General features: G+C 42.2%; 1 protein-coding gene across 2 annotated transcripts in view; it reads left to right on the forward strand.

The window, feature by feature from the left end:
• Positions 1–216: 216 nt before the first annotated feature.
• Positions 217–16,156, forward strand: part of Tesk2 (testis associated actin remodelling kinase 2) — a 95,132-nt gene continuing 79,192 nt past the window's right edge. For both annotated transcript variants that reach the window (XM_052177089.1, XM_052177090.1), the window contains exon 1: positions 217–534. The gene's annotated coding sequence lies outside the window, so the exon portion shown is untranslated. The remainder of the gene's footprint in view (positions 535–16,156) is intronic.

Genomic DNA, 16,156 nt, shown 5'->3' on the forward strand with positions numbered 1-16,156 from the left:
CTTCCTTCCTATTGGTTCCCTTCATCTTCTAAGAGTTGGCGCCGAGCGTTGCTGATTGGCTTTTCTGGACGCCCATTGTGCCCACCCTCGTACCACGTGGCATTCCTAACGTTAATTGGGCAACTATACTAGCTCGTTTGTCAAAGATTGACGATTGATTGGCTGCTCTGAGGGAGGCGAGGAGGGGGCGGAGCTCACGGGGCCCCGCCCCCAGCCCCTGCCCCCAGGCGATTCGGACACTCACCGGCGGGGAGCCGAGAGTTTCCAGCTGCCTTCCGAGCCCCAGCGGTGATCCGCCTCCGGGCCCCGCCGAGCAGGCGGGGGAAGCAGCCCAGACCGCAAGGCCATGGCAGTAGCCTCCCGCTCCTGCGCCGCCGCTGGCCCTGAGCAATCGCCGGCTACTGCGCGAGGGACCCCCACCTCCTCCGCAGGCTAAACAGCCGGGCCGGGAGCTGCTATGCTCGCTCTGGGCCGCCGCCTCCCCTGCCCTCCGGCCGGCGCAGACGCCCCCTCCGCCGCTCAGTCGTGCCTCAGGTAACGTCGGGGGAGCGCCTGAGGACCAAGGCTCGGCATCCCTGCCGCGCGCGCAGCCTCGGCTCGGCTCGTGGGTCGCTGGGCACGGGACAATCCGGTGCCTTACTTGAGATTCTCAAAGAGGCAGGGGACTGTCTCTTGCCCCTCTCCCCATTTCCTTTCCCTTCTCACGTCCCTCAGGGTCCCGGGACAGTCTCCACCTCGCTTGAGAGGCCGAGAACCCATTGGAAGTTATATTCGCTTTGAGGTCGTGCCTGACCTTCCTCACTTGTGAAGTTGTGGAGTCCTGCACGTCCCGGTCCCCTAATGAGTGTGCCTCACTGGTCTCAGTGCTCCCTTCTCCCTCTGAGATCTGGATTCCCTCCGAAACGTGCCCATCTCTCCTAACCACCCTGACTCCTATCTTAAGAGACTTCTCTCTCCTTTTTATTCATTTACTTTCTTACCCTTCTTTTTGAAGACTGTATCTACACTACGATTCGGATTTAGCTGGAAATAAAATCCAGATTAGTCAAACTGAAAAAAACTTTTCAATTTATACCTCTGAGGAAAATTTGTTAAAGAATTTGGACTTTATTTGTAAGCAGGAGCTTGATAGAGATTATCTCTGGAAAATGTGAAAGAAAGATTGAAAGTAAAACCGGAGGACAGAGGCCCAGGTAGGCGTGAGGGAGGATGGATGCACTGGAGCAGCTGTAGGGAAATGAAGAGAATGGCATGGGGTTCCAAGAATTTTCAAAATAGAATTTAGACCGTTTTTTGTTTTCTGCTTTTCTAAGTAAGGACTTTCTCATTGGGTTATGGTATTGGGTTGGCGAGTTACTAGAAACAATGTAAAGAAGCAGTTTTGAAGAATGATGAATTGGATTGTGGACAAATTCAATCTGAGTTTTTCAAATAGAGGTGGAAAATTGGTCATAAAACTGAGAAAGTTAGGCTCTAAAGACATAAATTGTAATTATATAGGAATACTTGAACCCTTAGCACCTTCTGGTAGTATAGTAGTACTCCAGAAAGCGGAAAATTGGGCTGTGGACAGAAGCAGCAGCATTGCTGAGGATAACACATTACAGAGAGGTAGACCTCAGTGGCACTATCACAGAAGCCCAAGGAAGGTGGTCTCCAAAAGGGAGGGGGATATACCAGGTGGTCAAGCAGCAGGGGCATGCAAAGCCAGGAAGTGTGGTGATTAGGAAGTGTTGTCTTTTCCCAGCAGTTTTGATAATCTGGTGTTTGTAATCCAGGTCAGCTCGTGGATTTAGGAGCAAATGTAGGGCAGCAGTGAGCAACACGTTCCTCTTTCTCTCTCTTCCTGCCTTTCTGCCTGCTTGGGGTAGGGTTGTGTAGCACAGGCCACTCTGGCCTTGTTTTTATTGTGATCAGTTATCTATAGATAAATCAGATTTCTCTGGAGGTTGATGTAACTGTGGTGAGTTTCTGACATGAACATTATAGCCATAGGAATCATCAGAGGGAAAAAGCAAGGATTTGTTTTTTTAGATTTATTTTTATTTTATGTGCCGAGTACCTTTTCTGTTGGTTTGGTTTCAGACAGAATCTCACAGTGTGGGCCTGACTGATTTGGAACTCACTATGTAGATCATGCTGTATGGTATATAAGTGTGCCTGTGTGTGTGTTTGTGTACCACATGTGTGATGGTGCCCTCAGAGATCAGAAAAAGGCATTAAACCCCTTGAACTGGGATGATGATTGTTGTGGCTGCTATGTGGGTGCCAGGACTCTGAACCCAGGTTCTCTAGAAGAGTAACAAGTGCTTTAAACCACGGAGCCCTCTCCAGCACCAAGGATAAGGATCCTTCCCTTCTTCCCTCCTTTCTTCCCACCCTTTCTCTATCCCTCCCTCTTCTACCTTTTCTTTCTTTCTTTCATTCTTTCTTTCTTTCTTTCTTTCTTTCTTTCCTTTTTCTTTTCTTTTTTCTTTCTTGAATTCAGATCCATCTGCCTCTACTAGAATTAAAAGGGTGTGTCACCATCAGATTCTACATTTTCCTCAACACCCTAAGAACAGGCAGACAAAACAGCAACAACAACAACAAAAAACCAAACCCCAAAAGATTGGGTTGATCCAAAACTGGAATTTGTAAAGCAGAAATATAAAATGAGAACCACTTTACACACTGCTAATGATGGTGTAGATCTGTGATTGACTGCACAATCTGAATTAGAAGTTGTAAGAAGTAAAATCTGGGGTTGAAGAGGTGACTTAGCTTTTAAGAGCACTGGCCATTCTCCCAAGGGACACAGATTCAGTTTCCAGTGACTATATACAACTCTTTATAACTTCAGTTCTTGGGGAGCCAACACTCTGTTCTGGCTTCCTTGGGCAATGCATGCATATAATACACAGATATATAAACAAGACTCTCGTTCATATAAAATAAAAATTAAAAAAATAAGATCTTTAAGAAGGCTAGTATACTTGGAGAATAAGGAGATAACCAGAACTGTGATTGTAGACTAGATTTTCTAAGAATACATGATTGGAAAATTCAGAGTTCTTTCAAGGCCAAGAAAGAAAAAAGGTGTAACTGTCTCAGTGCTGTTGAAGGGAAATGGAGCTATAGGTTATTAAAATAGTTAAAGAGCATTGAGGGCTGTGTTGACTATGTCATCTGTATGGATGTCATAATTACCCAGTATGATGGCAGGAGATGGAACGCAGGAGATATTATAGGTGGGGCCTATCATCTACAAAGAATGACTCACATGTTAGAAACTAGTATTCAATGGTACAGATGTTTGTGTCTAAATTAACAGTGAGGGTCTCAGACATCTGGGTGATTTTAATGCATGATATGTTTTTTGTTTGTTTGTTTGTTTGTTTTTTTGGGGGGGATTTTTGGATTTGTTTTGTTTTTTTGAGGCAGGGTTTCTCTATATAGCTCTGGCTATCTTGGAACTCACTCTATAGACCAGGCTGGCCTTGAACTCAGAAATCTGCCTGCCTCTGCCTCCCAGAGTGCTGGGAATACAGGCATGTGCCATTACTGCCTGGCTCATGCTATTCTTTTATAGAGATAAATGTTTGGGATGGCTCCTTAAACCCTATCTATATCCTGTGTGATTTGGCGTATGAAGGTCCTAATTCTGGTTTAGACATGTATGTGCTAGGAGGCTAATAATCTGCTCGCCCAGACACTGCCATGTTGCTTTCTATTTAGAGTTAATTATAAGAAGAAAGTTGTTCCCTGGCTTCTTTAGAGTAGAAAGGGGACTTATTTTTAGAAATGCCCCCCCCCCATTAAAGTGGTTATAAATACATTGTTAATATCACATACTTTATTTTGTTGTGAAATATGAATGTCTTATTAGAATTTGAAATCTTGGATAAGGACTTTTATGGGAGTTTTTTCTCTTTCTGGTAAATGGAGTCTAATTAGTACATTGTTTGTGTGGGTGATGGTGAATGTCTTGGACCAACAATGGGTATTATGCTATTTTCTGAGTTATCAAATGAAGATGACTTCAGTGTGGTCTCAGTAGGGTTATTTTTGCTAAGTCTTCAGAGGACTAGTTGTTAACATATTTGTAATGTGTCAACTGTCCATTCTTGACATTTTAATTTTTGTTTTCTACTATTTGTGTGTGTGTCTGTGTGTGTGTGTGTGTGTGTAAGTAGAGGACAACTTGGAGAAGTTGATTCTGACCTCCCACCATGTAGGTCTTGAGAATTGAACTGAGGTCATCAAGTGTGGCAGCAGGTACTTTTACCTGTTTTTCTGGCCCTCTGATATTTTATAAAGACAGTGTGAAAAAGAAAATGTGGCAAGTCTTCATGGTAAATCAAAACTGAGATTGTGTTGTTGACTATACAGTTATAGATAAAATACTTATCTTCTGTAAGCTTTAGTGTTTTGTTTTGTTTTTTTTCAGTTTAATGTTTGAAGTGTTGTGCTGAGGGGCACTCCTGCGATCCTAGCATTCAGGGGACTGAAGCAAGAGGGATCCTGTTGCAAAAATACCAAAATAGTGTATTTTCTCTGTTAGAATTAGTTTACTCTTGGGAACTTTCCTCACTTTTTCTTAATATATATATTATTTGGAAATATATTTGGAAATATATTTGACTATATTCAAGTGGTGGTTAAATAGAAATATAATATAATATAAATAAATAAATATAAATATAAAACTATTTATATATCACATAGGATTTTAAATATTTTTATATATTTTGTATAAACAAACAGTCACAAATAGTCACAGTCTCATGACTGCTGTCTCTACCCAGTTCCCTGTTCCCTTCATGCCTCCCAACCATTTTTTAAAACTCTTTGGGTCCTCAGAACTGAAGATGAACCAGATTCTTAAGCATGTTCGCTGAGTGTCCTTCTCAGCTGGACATTTTTATTTTTGAAGAAGGGATTTTCAAGGACAACCTTCATCTTCTGACTTTCCTTTCAGACGGGACAGACGGCAACAACCCAGCTGTCTCTGCATTCTTTTCGAGTTTGTTTAGGCAAATGCTTCCAAACATGAATATATAATGTTTCTTTTGTTTGTTTGTTTTTATTTTTTTTAATTTTCCCTTAAAACACAGTTCTGGGCTTCACTCACTGGGCACCTCTTTCATTTTAGTGTATCCCTGAGAGCTTTTCAGATTAGTACTTTGAGAGCTTCCTCTTTTGTTTCCCAGGGACATTCCTATGTGGTCTCCCAGGGAATTCTTTTGGGTGTAGTTGGGTGTGGCCATGCATTCTGGCTTTCCTAGTATTCAGGAGGCAGAGTCAGGTAGATCTCTGTGAATTTAAGTCTAGCCTGGTCTACATATCAAGCTCCTGGATTGCCAGGATTACATAAAGAAAAACCCTATCTTAAAAATAAAACAAACACCTCCCCTTCCCGTCCCCCTCCAACCCCCTTCCCCCCCCCCCCAAAAAAAAAAAACCCTCTTTAGACCCTGAGAAGTCTTCATAGAGCTTTGGGGTTTGTCTGTGTGTTACATCACCCTGCCTCAGGGACCATAGATTATTGCCTGAGTTAAATTGTACAAAATGGACGTTGGTGAACCTCTGGGCTCCCAGGGAAATCTGGAGACACCTAGTAAGTTTTCTAGGTCACTGTTGGCTGAACCCAGGCTTTGGATGGAGGAGGATAAATTCTGGATGGAGGAAGGCATCTGTGCTTCTTGGTGGAATAGAGCAGGCCTCCATGAATCAGTTCTGGCCCTGCTGAGCCAGTCCCACAGGCTTTCTCTGTATTTGGCCTCGGACTGTTCAGAATTTAACAAAGGTTTTCCACAGGCTGGTGTGTGTGTGTGTGTGTGTGTGCTACCATTTGGGACTATCAGATTTTCCACAGGTTGGGGTGTCTTGTGTGTGTGTGTGTGTGTGTGTATGTGTGTGTGTTCCCATTTGGGACTATCACAGCACCTGACCTGACTGGGGAAGGTTACACACAGCCAAAAGGGAAGCCAGTGTAAGCTTCCTTACCTGAAACCTTGTTTCAAAAACCAAGACAAAAGAAACAACAAAATGGGCCTTCACTTGGCTCTGTGGGTAGATGATCTTGCCACAGAGTCACAAGTTCATCTCTGGGACCCACATGGTGGAAGGAGAGAACCGATTCCCACAGGTTGTCCTCTGGCCTCTCTATACACAGATAAATATAATAGAAAAAAATGTTTAAAGAAACACAGAAAAGCTATTGAATCAGTGTGTTATAACATGTTCCCTGTTATGCACATTCCTTTAGCCTTGTGATGTTCTAAGCATCGCTGTAGCGCAGACCCTGAGCTAGCTTGTCATTTTGACATGCGTGCAAGGGATTTGCAGGATAAATTTACAAAAGCAGAATTTTAAAGTTGATAATGCATTTATTACCGGAAACTGCTCAGTTTCTTTCCACAGATATTTTCCCATCTACATTGTCTGTGTCATAGCTAATGCTTAAGCAGTGTTTTGTACAATAAATACCATTCTAGGAGGCTCGAGTGTGTTACCTCATTTAATCTTAGTAAACGCCCTTTGTGGTGGGCACTGGTACTATCTGACCCATGGCCACCAAGCTGCAGAGATGCCTATAAGCATGGCGACTAGCACGGTGGCTAGAGGGTCAGTGTTGTTAATATTATGCCTGCTGTTATCAATCTTGGATTATTGCCAATGTGATAGACACAAGTGATAGATAAACTTGGAGTGGTTCTGTTGTTTTCTTTTAATTATGCTGAGAGGAAGCATCTTTTATGTTCGAGTCATGACTTTTCTGTTGAGTCAGGAATCTCTATCGTTCTGATTTCTTGGACTCTATAAAAGTTAAAGGTCTGTGATATGTTTTACAGGAATTTTTCTTGTTCCCTCCTTGGTCGCAGGGTACTGAACCTGGGCGGGCCTCCTGCGTGCCAAGCATCTACTCTGCTCTCAGACCTGTTTTGATATTTGCCTCTCTGATGTCTTTTCTTTTATTCCCCTATAGAAGTTGTAGATTTTTGTGCTGGTAAACTTCTCAATCTTCTTTTATGGCTTTCGGGTTTTGAAATATAAAAAGACAGGCTTTCTGCATTTCAGTCCTTGCTGTTTGAATCTATGCAGTTGGGACAAGGACACAGAATTGTCATATGGGTCAAAGTGCTTTGTGAACTGTAAATCATTAGACAGATGAAATGTAGTGTTATTTATTAATTTATCTTCTGAACAAGTTGTACAGAGGCTGTCATGTCTTCCTCTGTATTAAATAGAATAGAATGATATAATTTTGTGCAATATAGAAAATTAGGAGCTGGGCCTGATGGTACACGCCTTTACTTAGCACTTGGGAGGCAGAGGCAGGTGGATCTCTGAATTTGAGGTCAGCCTTGGAGCATAGTGAGTTTCAAGAGAGCCAGGGCTCTGTAGAAAAACTCTCTCAAAAAACCAAAACATTAGGATGATTTTATTGCTAATGTTTTCCTAGGGTAGTTTGCATGGGCTCTTTTCTTTCAAAATGATTTTCACAATGAAGACACTGTGATAATCTTGATAAATTTGCATATTTTAATTTCTTTTTTTTTTTTTTTTGGATTTGGTTTATTCGAGACAGGGTTTCTCTGTATAGCCCTGGCTGTCCTGGACCTCACTCTGCAGACCAGGCTGGCCTCGAACTCAGAAATCAGCCTGCCTCTGCCTCTCAGAGTGCTGGGATCACAGGCGTGCGCCACCACTGCCTGACTACACATTCTCTTCTTAAAAGTCAAGTACCAGGGCTCTGCCTTTTGGAATGATTTCAACCACTAGGTTATTAGCCATAATGTGTTCTGGTTCTTATTCTTTAATTACTTTTACAGTGTGCCTTCAATTGATCTGTCCAGCCACATTCAATTAATTTAGTTCTTGACAACTTTTAAAAAGACATTAAAAAAAATTATGTGTACGAGGACAGGAGAGATGACCCAGTGTTTAAAATCATTGGCTACTCTTGCAGAGAACCCTGATTCAATACTCAGATCCACATGACAGTCTCATAATCATCTGTAACTCTGGGTTCAGGCATCTGGTGTTCTCTCCAGGCTTTGGTGGGCACTGTATACACATGATATACAGACAGAATGTGTAGGCAAAACACCAATACACACAAAATAAAAATAAACCTAAAAGGACCTGTGTGTATGTGTATGTGTGTGTGTGTGTGTGTGTGTGTGTGTGTGTGTGTGTGTGTATGTATGCCACATGTATTCAGGTGCTCAAGGAGGCCAGAAGAGAGAGAGCTTCCCTGGAAATGGAACTGGGGGTGGCTGAGAATCATCTGACATGGGTTATGAGTCTGAACTCAGGTCCTCTGGAAGAGCATCAAGTGCTCTTAACCTCTGGTCTCCTCCAGCCCTTACGCCAATAATCTCAGCACTTGAGAGGCAGAGGCAGGCGGATTTCTGAGTTTGAGGCCAGCCTGAGTTCCAGGACAGCCAGGGCTACACAGAGAAACCCTGTCTTGAAAACAAACAAACAAACAAATATATATATATATTTTTTTTCTTTTGCCTCTCTTTCTATTGATGCGTGGTCAATAAATGCCTTTCTTCTGCATCTTTATTCATCTTGCTAACTAGCATTATTTCTGGCCGTCCCCTCCAGTAGTGACAGTAGTGACCCTCACACTGAAGCCGTTTCCTACCACACTCTGCAGCTGACTGGGCTTTGCTTTTTTTTTTTTTTTCCATATTTTAGTTTTGTTTCTTGTATTAGAATGTGACTAGAGGTTTTGAATATTTACTCTCATATTAGCTAAGGTTCATAAATTTATATACTGTTTATTCTGAGTACAGTCCCTGCTGATTGGCACAAATTTATAACTTTGGGAAGCTCAGAAAAATTGTGACTATCAAAGTAATGCATATTCACTAATGAATTAGAAAATATCAAAACCAAAGGAGACTAAAATGAGGCTACTGGGAAGCTGGTGTAGTGGCCTGTGCCGTGATCTCAGTACAGGGTCGGAAGGATCTTCACTTTGAAGATAGTCTAGAGTACATAGCAAGACAATCTCAACAAAGCTGGGGGTGAAAAAAGAATTGGGAAGCAGAGAAGATTCCAGAATATAAAAGTTTCTCATAATCTGCCTGTCTTAGTGTTCTGTTCAGACGAAGAGATGCCATGACCAAGGCAATTCTGGTAAGAAAACTTGTTTATTTAAAGATTTATTTATTGTTATATGTGAGTACACTGTAGCTGTCTTCAGACACCCCAGAAGAGGGCATCAGATCTCATTATGGATGGTTGTGAGTCACCATGTGGTTGCTGGGAATTAAACTCAGAACCTTCGGAAGAGCAGTCAGTGCTCTTAACCACTGAGCCATCTCTCCAGCCCGTTTTCTTTTTTCAAGACACGGTTTTTCTGTGTAGCCCTGGCTGTCCTGGAGCTCAGTAGACCAAACTAGCCTTGATCTCAGAGATCCACCTGCCACTACTGCTTCTTGAGTGTTGGGATTAAAGGTATGTGCTACTATTGCATTTAATTGGGGGCTTGCTTATAGTTTTAGAGGTTTAGACCATTGCCGTGATAGACATTAGCCTGGGTTCTGGGTTAGCAAAATACGGAGGACCTGAAAATTAACATTAGCTGCTAAACCACACATACAGAATGAGAACAAACAACTAGGCCTGACATGGGTTTGTGAAACCTCAAAGCCCACCTCCGGTGACACACTTCCTGCCACAAGGCCACTCTTACTTCAGTAAGGCCCCACCCACTTATCCTTTTGATCTTTTCAAACTTCCTAGAGACTAAGCATTCAAATATATGGGTTTGTAGGGACTTTTTTTAGATTTATTTATTTTATGTATATGAGTGCTCTATCTGCATGTATACCTACCTGCATGCCAAAAGAGGGCATCAGATAACATTAAAGATGGTTGTGAGCTACCTTGTGGTTGCTGGGAATTAAACTCAGGACCTCTGGGAGAACCTTACTGTAGGGGCCATTCTTACTTAAACCACCACACGGCCCAAGAGTCACTAAGTTAATAGCTGTTTTGAACCTATATACATATCCTCTTTTGAGTACATGTCTCTCAAGGGCTTGGCATGGTATATGGCCCCTAGGAGATGCTAACTGAATAATTTGTTGACTAAGTAAATGAAAGAATAACTACATGCCAACCATGGTGATACATGCCTTTAATCCCAGCACTCTGGAGGCAGAGGCAGGAGGATCTATGAGTTTGAGTCAGCCTAGACTACAGAGTAAGTTCAGTATAGCTAGGGCTATACAATGAAACCCAGTCTCAAAAAACAAAAAGAAAAAGAGAGAAAGAAAGAAAGAATGAATGAAATTTTTTTTCTTTTAGAGCAGATTCTTTTTTTTAAGATTTATTTATTTATTTATTTACTTATTTATTTTTTCTGAGACAGGGTTTCTCTGTGTAGCCCTGGCTGTCCTGGAACTCACTCTGTAGACCAGGATGGCCATGAACTCAGAAATCCTCCTGCCTCTGCCTCCCAGAGTGCTGGGATTACAGGAATGCACCACCACTGCCCGGCAAGATTTATTTATTATTATATGTAAGTACACTGTAGCTGTCTTTAGACACACCAGAAGAGGGCGTCAGATCTCATTACAGATGGTTGTGAGCCACCATGTGGTTGCTGGGATTTGAACTCAGGACCTTTGGAAAAGCAGTCAGTGCTCTTAACTGCTAAGCCATCTCTCCAGCCCAGAATGAATATTATTTTAATATAGAGTTTGAATGTCCATAAGGTGAGATAGCTTAGTTAATAAAGTACTTACAGCACAGGCATGAGGATTTGATCCAAGTTTGATCTCTAAATCTGATTTAGAAAGCTGGGATATGATGGCATGTAATCCAATGTGAGGGAAGTAGAGGATGGTCCTGAGGCTCACTGGCCAGTCAGTCCAGTATAATCAGCAAGACACAGTTAGAGACTCTCCTCAGAACACAGAGTGGATATGCACATACGCACATGCACTAGAACACATTTCAAACACTTGACAACAAAAAGTCAAACTAAATCCAAAAATTACCCTAAAATTTGAATCTCAATGTCTAAATTTACCTTCCCCTCCCAATTATACATTTTGATTTATACCCAATATTAAAATGTATACACCATAATTTATTTGAAGGTGAGCACGTTCAAGTCTAAGTCCTTGTGGAGCTCATAGTCCAGAAGAAAACAGATAAGCAACAATTAATGTGCAGTAAGATAACTGCAACAAGGATTTGTGCTAGACAATATCATATCAAAGCACAGACAAAGGAGATTGAAAGGTCAGAGAGCACTTCTCATTTTAGTTGATTCCATGTGGAAGAAACTAATAAGAACATACCAAAGAGAGAGAATGTCACATGCATGGGCCCTGGCGTGTGATTAGGCGTTACAAATAAGAGAAAGGTTTCATTCTGGCCCACAATCCTAGGGTCTGTCCACTGTGGTGGAGAGGTCAAGGTGGCAGAAATTGGAAGTGGCAGGTCACATCTGTTCATAATCAGAAAGCACAGAGTTCCCCTTCTGCAGGATCAGAGCCAGGGGTGGTGTTCTGCACAGTGCATGGGCTTCTCACCTGACTAATGCAGTCAAGATGTTCTTCAGAGGCATGCCCAAAAGAGGTCACTGTCATGGGATTCTAGAGTTTGTGAAGTTGACAGCGTGTAAGGAGATTGTGTGTCTATGGATAGAAGAGTCAAGATCGATGGAATCGGAGGTGGGAGGGCAAGAGAGATAGCTCAGCAGTTAGGAGAACTAACTATAGCTGGGCAGTGGTGGTGCACGCCTTTAATTCCAGCACTCAGAAGGCAGAGGCAGGCAGAGCTCTGAGTTTGAGGGCAGCCTCATCTACAGAGTGAGTTCCAGGACAAGGGGCTAGAGAAGCCCTATCTAGAACCCCCTCCCCCAAACAAACAAAACAACAACAAAGAAGCAGTTATCTTTGAGGAGTTTATCCTTTTTTGTTGAGCCAGGATCTCATGCTGTAGCTTGGGTGGGATTCAAACTCAGAGATCCAGCCTCAGCCAACTCAGAGATCCAGCCTCAGCCTTCTCTCTGTGGGATAACAGGTGTGAGCACAGTACCAGCTCACTGAAGATTTTCAACTGTCATGGATGCTATATATACAACTATTATAGGTTGTAGCTTATTTCCTTCCAGCTAGTCTGAAATTCTGCTGAAATCATTTATACCTATGAAATATTGGGGATACTATTAAAAGAAAGTATGTTTTATTATTTATTTACTGGCTGTTGTTTTAACTACTAGCCTCAGATCCAGTATTCAAATAAAGTAAAATATACTACAAAGCCAGTGCTTTTCTTTTATTGGAAAGAAAAAATCAGCAAGAATCTGAGCATGTGGACGGGGTGGCGCTTGCTTCTGGGAGTGCTTCCCTAGCATGCGTGAGTTCTGGATGACTGTGTCACACTGCTGTGGTGGTGCATGCCAGGAATCCTGACAGAGGAGGCAGGAGGGTCAGAAGTTAGTTGTCATCGTTGGTCACACAGCTTAATTTTTTTTAAATTACATTTCTTTTATTTATTCTCTGTGCGTGGGGTTTTAGTGCATATGAGGATGTCAAAGGACAATTTTCAGGAGTCAGCTCTTTCCTTTACTGTGGGAACCAGAGATTGAACTCAGGTTGTCAAGTCTGCTCCATAAGCATTTTTACCTGCTGAGCCATCTTGCTGATCTCACGTGGGCAGTTCATAGAAGGGATTCCTAGCCAGGCATGGTGGTTTATACCAGTAATCCAGTGCTCAGGAGGATGAGGCAGGAGGGTTACTATAAGTTCCAGGCCAGCCTGGACTAGTGTGAAATTCTGTCTCAATAAAACAACAAACTAACAAACCAAACAAAAACTACAGAGATTCCTGTAAATAGTTAAGACATTTGCACTAATTTATCTTCAAATGCCTTTGTAACTCGCAGCCTAAATTTCTCTTTTATGTTGTGGTCCACAGCCTGGTGGATCTAGTTTCATAGCAAATATGGTAGTTACTCAAAAGAACCAACACACTTTTAAGAACCATCTTTTGATCTGTCTGGCACTAGTAGGTGCGTTTGCAGCTAAGCAGGGGATGTCAGTTTTATGCTAGAATGCCTTTGGTTTGAATGGTGATTACGACGTTCTATCTCCCAGCAGGGTGCCAAGCTCAGCAGTATTGCTTTTAGTTTTAATTATACAGCGGTCCTGGGATGTGCCTGTGTTTGCTGTGCTGGTCGTGGGAAGGATGACTGCCAGCTGTGCTGACTTGTAGTGTAGATATGCCATGTGCTTGGACTTGCAACACAGCTAATATGCTTGTCAATGTTCCTATTCTGGAAAATGAATGGCCAAATTACATATCACACAGAACAAATTCTTACTTTATTTTTAGATCAGTTAAAGAGGTTTTATGATTTTAGAAAAAAAAAACAAAATGATTTGGACATCAGCATATTATATTTGTATTTCTTTTCCCTTAAAGATTTACTTGTTTATTTTATGTATGTGAGTATACTGTCCTGTCGCTGACTTCAGACACACCAGAAAAGGGCATCAGATTCCATTACAGATGGTTGTGAGCCACCATGTGGTTGCTGGGAATTGAACTGAGGACATTTGGAAAAGCAGTCAGTGCTCTTAACCACTGAGCCATCTCTCCAACCCTGTATTCTTTTTTCTATTCTTTATATCTTGGTTGCAAAATTTGCTATTTTCCTCACTTTTGAGGGTCTTCCTCACCAACTTTTTTGTTTGTTTGGTTTTTGGTATGTGTGAGTTTTGAGACAGGGTTTCTTTGTATACCCCTGGCTGGCTGCCCTGGAATTTGCTCTGTAGACCAGGCTGGTCTTAATTCATCACCAACTTTATGGATACTCGATTCTATAGATTCTATATTTGGATGGACATTGAAGATCCTCATTACTGGCTGGCACTATACTGTCTTGTTATTAGTTGATAGTGTTTCAGTGTATTGTAGGGTTTTATTTGTGCCTTCATTGTTGTGAAGTGTCGTTCTCTTTGTTTTGTGATGTTAGTATATATATATAACAAGTCTGTGAGTGTGGGGATAGAGCACAGTTGGTAGAGCCCTTGCCTGTGTGCACAGAGCCCCAGGCAGGGCGTAAAACCGGGAGTATTGACTCACATCTGGGAAGCAGAGTCAGGAGTATCAGACATTTAGGGTCATCCTTAGCTACTTAGAGAATCTGAGGGCAGCCTGAGACCGTGTCTCAAAAAGAAAGAAAAAGAAACACACACTGTGTTTAGAACAGCATAGAAGGAACGGCAATGAATTGGCATGGTTTTTCCTGCTAGTTTGTCACCCATTCCTTAGAAAATCTCTTTTTGGGGGGTGTGGGGGGAGGCAACAACAATAAAAAAAAACATAGGAACAAAACCTAGGATAAACAAACAAACAAACACAACAGTTGAACAACAAAAAGAAGTCCATTAGGATCAAAGGTAGGTTTTGCTTTATAATAATTGACTGAAGTCTTTTAAAAACCTTCAGCCAAAAAGTTGGTGAGGAAGCCTCAGAGCAGCGGCTCCCAGCCGTCCTTACCCTGTGACCCTGTAATACAGTTCCTCATACTGTGGTGAACCCCAGCTATAAAATTATTTTTGTTGCTGCTTCATAACTATAATTATTATATAACTATAATATAACAGTTGCTACTGTTAGGCGACATAATGTAATTCCCTGACATTTGACCTCAGGGAGTCTCAGCCCACAGGCTAAGAACCTGCCTTAGAGGCTGCTGGGGAGATACTGTTTGTGTACATTTTAGTCTCTGTGTACAGGGAGGGCAGGGATTAGAAGTAACTTCCTGTAATTAACAGGAATGTAGCTATGTTTGCTGAGGGAGACACTTTATAGTGGTAAGTACTTAGCTTTGGAAACTTAACTTTTTCTTTTTTTTTGTCTTTTTCGAGACAGGGTTTCTCTGTGTAGCCCTGGCTGTCCTGGAACTCCTCCAGCTCAAGAAATCTGCCTGCTTCTGCCTCCCAAGTGCTGGGATTAAAGGCGTGCGCCACCACTGCCCAGCAAAACTTAATTTTGGAACCCCAAGTCTGTATTAATTATTTTCCAACAAGTCTTACTTTGACTGTTTTACTTACCTCCCCTTTTTATTCCTTTTTTTTTTTAAAAAGACTTATTTATTATATGTAAGTAGCTGTTTTCAGACACTCCAGAAGAGGGCATCAGATCTCGTTTTGGATGGTTGTGAGCCACCATGTGGTTGCTAGGATTTGAACTCAGGACCTTCAGAGGAGCAGTCAGTGCTCTTAACCGCTGAGCCATCTCTCCAGCTCCTTCTTTTTATTACTGGAGACAGAAATCTCCCTGTGAATCCATGGCAAGAAAAATTGCTATGTAGATAAGATCTACCTGCCTCTATCTCCCACTGCTTGGATTAAAGATGTGTGTCACACTCAGTGACCTTCATGTGGGTCTTGGACTTGAGATTCTGGTGGCTGGTGCCTTTTACCCACTGAGCTGTCACACCAGCCCACATCACAACTTCTTCTTTTGCAGGGGGGTGGGGAGAATTTGTTTTTTTTTTTTCTTTTTGAGACAGGGTTTCTCTGTATAGCCCTGGCTGTCCTGGAACACACTCTGTATAGACCAGGCTGGCCTCGAACTCAGAAATCCGCCTGCCTCTGCCTCGCAGAGTGCTGGGATTACAGGTGTGGGCCACCACCGCTCGGCCACATCACAACTTCTAATTCTGCCTACTTTGTTTCTTTTAAAAAGTTTTTTAAAAGACTTATTTATTTAATGTATGTATGAGTATAGTGTATGCTGTCTTCAGACACACCAGAAGAGGGCATCAGATCTCATTACAGATGGTTGTGAGCCACCATGTGGTTGCTGGAATTTGAACTCAGGACCTTTGGAAGAGCAGTCAGTGCTCTTAACCACTGAACTATCTCTCCAGTCCTTAAAGGTCTTAAGGCTGGGTGGTGGGAGTCTCTACCTTTAAACCCATCACCGACAGGGTGGGGGTTTTCAAGGCAGGTGGATCTCTGTGAGTTCGAGACCCACTTAGTCTATGTTAGTTCCAGGATGGCCAGGGCCACACACACACACACACACACACACATAAAAAAAAAACTTCTTTCTTGAAAAAAAGTTTTGAAAATTTTTATTTCATGGTTTTTGGGTGTTTTACCTGCATGTATGTCTTAGC

The sequence above is a fragment of the Apodemus sylvaticus genome, chromosome 3 (assembly GCF_947179515.1).
Source record: "Apodemus sylvaticus chromosome 3, mApoSyl1.1, whole genome shotgun sequence".
NCBI classification, from domain to species: domain Eukaryota; kingdom Metazoa; phylum Chordata; class Mammalia; order Rodentia; family Muridae; genus Apodemus; species Apodemus sylvaticus.